We start from the raw sequence: 6,000 nt of genomic DNA, 5'->3' as shown, positions 1-6,000 counted from the left end.
GGATTCAAGTGGCACCAGTGGCCCAAAGATGCGAAAGTGGCAAGAAATTGGACGTCTGTTCCGCACACTTTACCGACGAAAGCTATGCTACGACAGAGATGGCAAGAATGTGTGGATATCCTGCGACACTCAAAGCAGATGCATTTCCAACCATAAAGTCAAAGAAATCTGCCGACAGACCCCCATTGAATCTGCCGGAGTGTGTGAGCAATTCAGGGACAAAGGACCTCGGTAGCACGGCAAGCAATGGCGGCAGTTTGTTCCCGCAGACGAGCGAGCTAAACCCCCTGGATGTCTTGGCTCACACCGTCCCTTATGCCACCGAAGATGATCAAGAGAAGAATATCGACCCTAGCTTCCCTGGCCTGCTGACATGAGGGTATGTCTACATAATATATTAATAGATGAAAATTGGGCTGTCTGCACTGTCAAAGTGCATGATGTTGCCAAATGTATTTCATATGCTGTAAACCTAGTTCATAGTTGTTAGTTTCCTTTAATGCCAAACAAACACATACCAATCGTTGGTTAGAAGGCGATCGCCGAATTCGTCCTCGCTTTCTCCCGTGTCGCTGGCTGTCGTGTCGTTTTCGTCGGTTTCGCTTGCATACGGTTCAAACCGATATGGCTCAATAGCTTCAGTTTCTTCTTCAATTTCGTTTTCGCTACCTGCCTCCACACTACAACCATCCGTTTCAATACATGCGTAATCTGTTGAATCGCTTAAGCCGCTGAAATCCGAGTCTGAATCCGAGCTAATGTCGCTATAGCTTGCTGTTCTTTCCGCCATGTTTGTTTGTGTTGGCATCACTATGTGACGTCACAGGAAAATGGACGGGTGTTTATAACGATGGTTAAAATCAGGCACTTTGAAGCTTTTTTTAGGGATATTGCGTGATGGGTTAAATTTTGAAAAAAACTTTGGAAAATAAATTAAGCCACTGGGAACTGATTTTTAATGGTTTTAACCCTTCTGAAATTGTGATAATGTTCCCCTTTAAAGACAAGGCTGGTGAGGTAGGGACTATGGACAATTATCAACCTATCGCCCGAGCCAGCATGCTATCTAAAGTACTGGAAAGTGTGATCATATACAGAGTTGGGATCTTATTTGCACCGCAGACAACCAGTTTGGCTTTAAGAGCAAGTACAGCACTGACTTGTGTGTTTATGCTTTACAAGAAGCAGTAGAAAAACACAGAGTGAAGGGCTCTACAATGTTGGTAGGGTTTATTGATGCATCTAAGGCATTTGACAGAGTCAACCATCTCAAACTCTTCACCAATCTGAAGCATAGGGGTGTTCTGGGTATATTTTGGCATATTGGTACGACAGGCAGACGATGCAGGTAAAATGGGGGGAGTAGTTTATCCTCTCCCTTTAGAGTTGCCAATGGGGTACAGCAGGGTGGGCTTCTATCACTAGGCCTATTTAGCCTGTCTATGGATGATCTGTCAAGTGGGAGAATGCAGAACAGGGTCCATCATGGGGAACACCTTAATCAACCACTTTATGTACGCTGATGATTTGGCCATTATATCTCCCAGCTTCTTAACATATGCTCAGACTATGGAGTCAAGTTTGACAAAGAGTATGATGCCACAAAGAGTATAGTAATGATATGTAGGACCAAGGAGGATAAACATCATAATTTCCCAGGTTTCTATTTGTCTGGTCAAACCCTGTCTGTGTGCAACAATGTCAAATACTTAGACCACATCATCAATGACAAGATGGAGGATGATGCTGACATGATTAGACTGCTGTATGTCCAAGCCAATATGCTGGTGAGAAAATGTCATTACTGCTCTGATGAAGCGAAGGTGTACTTGTTTAGAGCTTACTGCACCCCTATGTACACAGCACCCCTCTGGGTGAGGTTCAAGAAAGAGAACTTGCACAAACTCCAGGTTGCATATAATGACTGATCCTGCTCAGAAAGGCCAGGAGTAGTAGTGCCAGCAAGCTTTTTTGTGATTTAGGGATAAACACCTTCCACGCCACCCTGAGAAAACTGATGTTTAAGTTTATATGTAGACTGCAGGGGCCCGAGAATGGTTTTATTATACAGATAACCAATCCTAGGTGTAGTTCTGTTAGGTACCAATCCTATATATGGAAACACTGGTATCTGTGCCTCACAATACGAAGGTCCTGGCTTCGGTCCTGGGCTCGGGATATTTCTGTGTGGAGTTTGCATGTTCTCCCCCTGACTGCGTGGGTTCCCTCCGGGTACTCCGGCTTCCTCCCACCTCCAAAGACATGCACCTGGGGATAGGTTGATTGGCAACACTAACTTGGCCCTAGTGTGAGAATGTGAGTGTGAATGTTGTCTGTCTATCTGTGTTGGCCCTGTGATGAGGTGGCGACATGTCCAGGGTGTACCAAGCCTTCCGCCCGAATGGTAATGATAACCCCTCGTTATCTGTGCCTTTAATAGAATGTGTAGAAGCATTTTAAAGTATATTTTTATTGCTGCTTATATTTATTTATGCTATGTTTTTTTACTGAATATGCACAAGCATCGATTTAAGTTTATTCTACAAATGGACTGGGATAGGTAACTATTTTTTACGGGTAGTTAATTTCGACTGAACAACGACAACCACACAGTTGCAAGTACCAGACGTATATACAGTCGTGATCAAAAGTTTACATACACTTCTAAAGAACATCATGTCATGGCTGTCTTGAGTTTCCAATACTTTATACTACTCTTATACAGCAATGTTAATATTTGCTTACATGTCCCTTGGCAAGTTTACCTGCAATAAGGCACTTTTGGTAGCCATCCACAAGCTTCTGCTTGAATTTTTGACCACTCCTCTTGACAAAATTGGTGCAGGTTAGCTAAATTTGTTGGTTTTCTGACATGGACTTGTTTCTTCAGCATTGTCCACACGTTTAATTCAGGACTTTGGGAAGGCCATTCTAAAACCTTAATTCTAACCTGATTTAGCCATTCCTTTACCACTTTTGAGGTGTGTTTGGGGTCATTGTCCTGTTGGAACACCCAACTGCGCCCAAGACCCAACCTCCGGGCTGATGATTTTAGCTTGTCCTGAAGAATTTGGAAGTAATCCTCCTTTTTCATTGTCCCATTTAAAGCACCAGTTCCATTGGCAGCAAAACAGACACAGAGCATAATACTACCACCACCATGCTTGACGGTGGGAATGGTGTTCCTGGGATTAAGGGCCTCGCCTTATATCCTTCAAACATATTGCTGGGTATTGTGGCCAAACAGCTCCATTTTTGTTTCATCTGACCACAGAACTTTACTCCAGAAGGTCTTATCTTTGTCCATGTGATGTCAGATGAAACAAACATTGAGCTGCTTGGCCACAATACCCAGCAATATGTTTAGGAGGAAAAAAAGGTGAGGCCTTTAATCCCAGGAACACCACGCCTACCATCATTGCTGTATATATACGGCATAAAACGTTGCTGTAAATATACTTTTGACCCAGCAGATTTGCTCACATTTTCAGTAGACCCATAATAAATTCATAAAAGAAGCAAACTTCATGAATGTTTTATGTGACCAACAAGTATGTGCTCCAATCACTATATCACAAAAAAATAAGAGTTGTAGAAATGATTGGAAACTCAAGACAGCCATGACATGATGTCCTTTACAAGTGTATGTCCACTTTTGATCACGACTGTACTGGATGTCCGAGGTGCCCCCCACATGCATATAATGCATGTGGGGGGCACCTCCACATGCATTAAAGTCACATCTTAAAGTTTTAAGATGTGACTTTAAGGTTTTACTACTTACGTATAAAATACTACACGGTCTAGCTCCGTCCTATCTTGTCGATTGCATTGTACCATATGTCCCGGCAAGAAATCTGCGTTCAAAGAACTCCGGCTTATTAGTGATTCCCAGAGCCCAAAAAAAGTCTGCGGGCTATAGAGCGTTTTCTATTCGGGCTCCAGTACTATGGAATGCCCTCCCGGTAACAATTAGATATGCTACCTCAGTAGAAGCATTTAAGTCCCATCTTAAAACTCATTTGTATACTCTAGCCTTTAAATAGCCCCCCTGTTAGACCAGTTGATCTGCCGTTTCTTTTCTTTTCTCCTCTGCTCCCCTTTTCCTTGAGGGGGGGGGGGGGGGGGCACAGGTCCGGTGGCCATGGATGAAGTGCTGGCTGTCCAGAGTCGGGACCCGGGGTGGACCGCTCGCCTGTGCATCGGCTGGGAACATCTCTGCGCTGCTGACCCGTCTCCGCTCGGGATGGTGTCCTGCTGGCCCCACTATGGACTGGACTCTTACTATTATGTTGGATCCACTATGGACTGGACTCTCACAATATTATGTCAGACCCACTCGACATCCATTGCTTTCGGTCTCCCCTAGAGGGGGGGGGTTACCCACATATGCGGTCCTCTCCAAGGTTTCTCATAGTCATTCACATCGACGTCCCACTGGGGTGAGTTTTTCCTTGCCCGTATGTGGGCTTTGTACCGAGGATGTCGTTGTGGCTTGTGCAGCCCTTTGAGACACTTGTGATTTAGGGCTATATAAATAAAGATTGATTGATTGATATCACAAAAAAATAAGAGTTGTAGAAATGATTGGAAACTCAAGACAGCCATGACATGATGTTCTTTACAAGTGTATGTAAACTTTTGATCACGACTGTACTGGGTGTCCGAGGTGCCCTCCACATGCCCAAAACGCACCCAGCAAAGTCGCACTGTGAGTGGGGAAGAAAAGTTGGAAAAGTGGGCAAAAGTCCGGAAAAATATGAAAAATCACACCCAGGTTAGAGTCCCACACGTCCCGCAGTCGCACCCGAGTCCTGGGATGCCCAACATGTCCAAAAAAATTAAAAAAAATCCCCGGGCCGGATTTTGGACGCCGGGGTACCGCGTTCGGCCCGCGTGCCGTAGTTTGGCGACCAATTGTAAAAATTGGCCGCTGCCGGCTAGTTTTTTTCCTTGGAGTAAATAGAGAGTAGATCTGGACACGTACATCATCCTCACAAAACAGCCAACCTTCTTATACACAATATATTTAAGAATAGTGTTACTAATGAAATATAAAGTTAGTAAAGATGTGAGAGTAAGAAGTAAACAAACCTGTTCTGTGTAACACAACTTGATGATGTTTCTTATAATAAACATCCAGTAGTTGATGTTGTGGCTCCTTCTCCTCTTTTGTCGGACAAAGTTCCTCCTCATACTTTGCTATCGTTCTTTCGCACATTTTCACACAATCACAACACTTTACACTCACATTAGTTCCCTACTTAGCGATGTTTAAATAACTTCCGCGTCTCTTTGTTAGCAGCTAACAAGCTAAGCTAACTAGCCAGCTAAACTAGCTGCAAGCTACCTTAAGTGACGCTATCAAACAGGAGAAGTGTCAAAGTGCGCTCAGACTAATGTATCCTGCTACAAACAATTATTAACCGTGTGTACTCTATTAAACAACATATATGTAAGAATACAGAAATATAATGCCCGCGTTTAGGCCTTCTCCGTCAGACGCCATCTTGCTGTATCACCCGATCGGTCCACGCATGCGCGTACACTACGTCTTCTTCTTCTTCTTTGGTTTAATGGCGGTTGACAAGCAACCTTGTGGTGTGCATTACCGCTACCTACTGAAATGGAGTGTGGACCGAGGTGGATCCCTACTCTATTCTTTTATTTAACCCAGTCTTTTTAAATATGTGTTTATTGGGCAAACTTAAAAGGGTCCAAGCAAGGACATCCAACTCACCAAGTGTTACTAAACTGCCAAGAAAAAGAGAAGAAAAAAATGAATAGTGTGGGGTGGACAATAGGAGACATGTGTAATAAAGCTCAAATTGACAATATTAATGTTAGCCTACAGTACCAATCCCTGCAATACCACCGTGGATGTATGACAACCCAAAGGTAAATATGCAATTATTAAATAATAGAAATTTAATTAGTTTAGTATTTACATGCTGCCGCTAGGCGACATCATACGCAAATACGGTGTTAGCTTTCATTGCT

At 43.5% G+C, this 6,000-nt stretch overlaps 1 protein-coding gene and 1 pseudogene across 1 annotated transcript in view; one reads left to right on the top strand and one right to left on the bottom strand.

Annotated features, from left to right (window-relative positions):
• The window catches only part of LOC133575751 (uncharacterized), a 381,675-nt gene that overhangs the window by 9,575 nt on the left and 366,100 nt on the right, over positions 1–6,000 (top strand). The window lies entirely within an intron of this gene.
• The window catches only part of LOC133575700 (uncharacterized), a 79,407-nt pseudogene that overhangs the window by 37,568 nt on the left and 35,839 nt on the right, over positions 1–6,000 (bottom strand).

The sequence above is a fragment of the Nerophis lumbriciformis genome, linkage group LG33 (genome assembly GCF_033978685.3).
Source record: "Nerophis lumbriciformis linkage group LG33, RoL_Nlum_v2.1, whole genome shotgun sequence".
In the NCBI taxonomy this organism is placed as follows: Eukaryota; Metazoa; Chordata; class Actinopteri; order Syngnathiformes; family Syngnathidae; genus Nerophis; species Nerophis lumbriciformis.
This window is presented reverse-complemented; position numbering and strand designations above follow the sequence as displayed.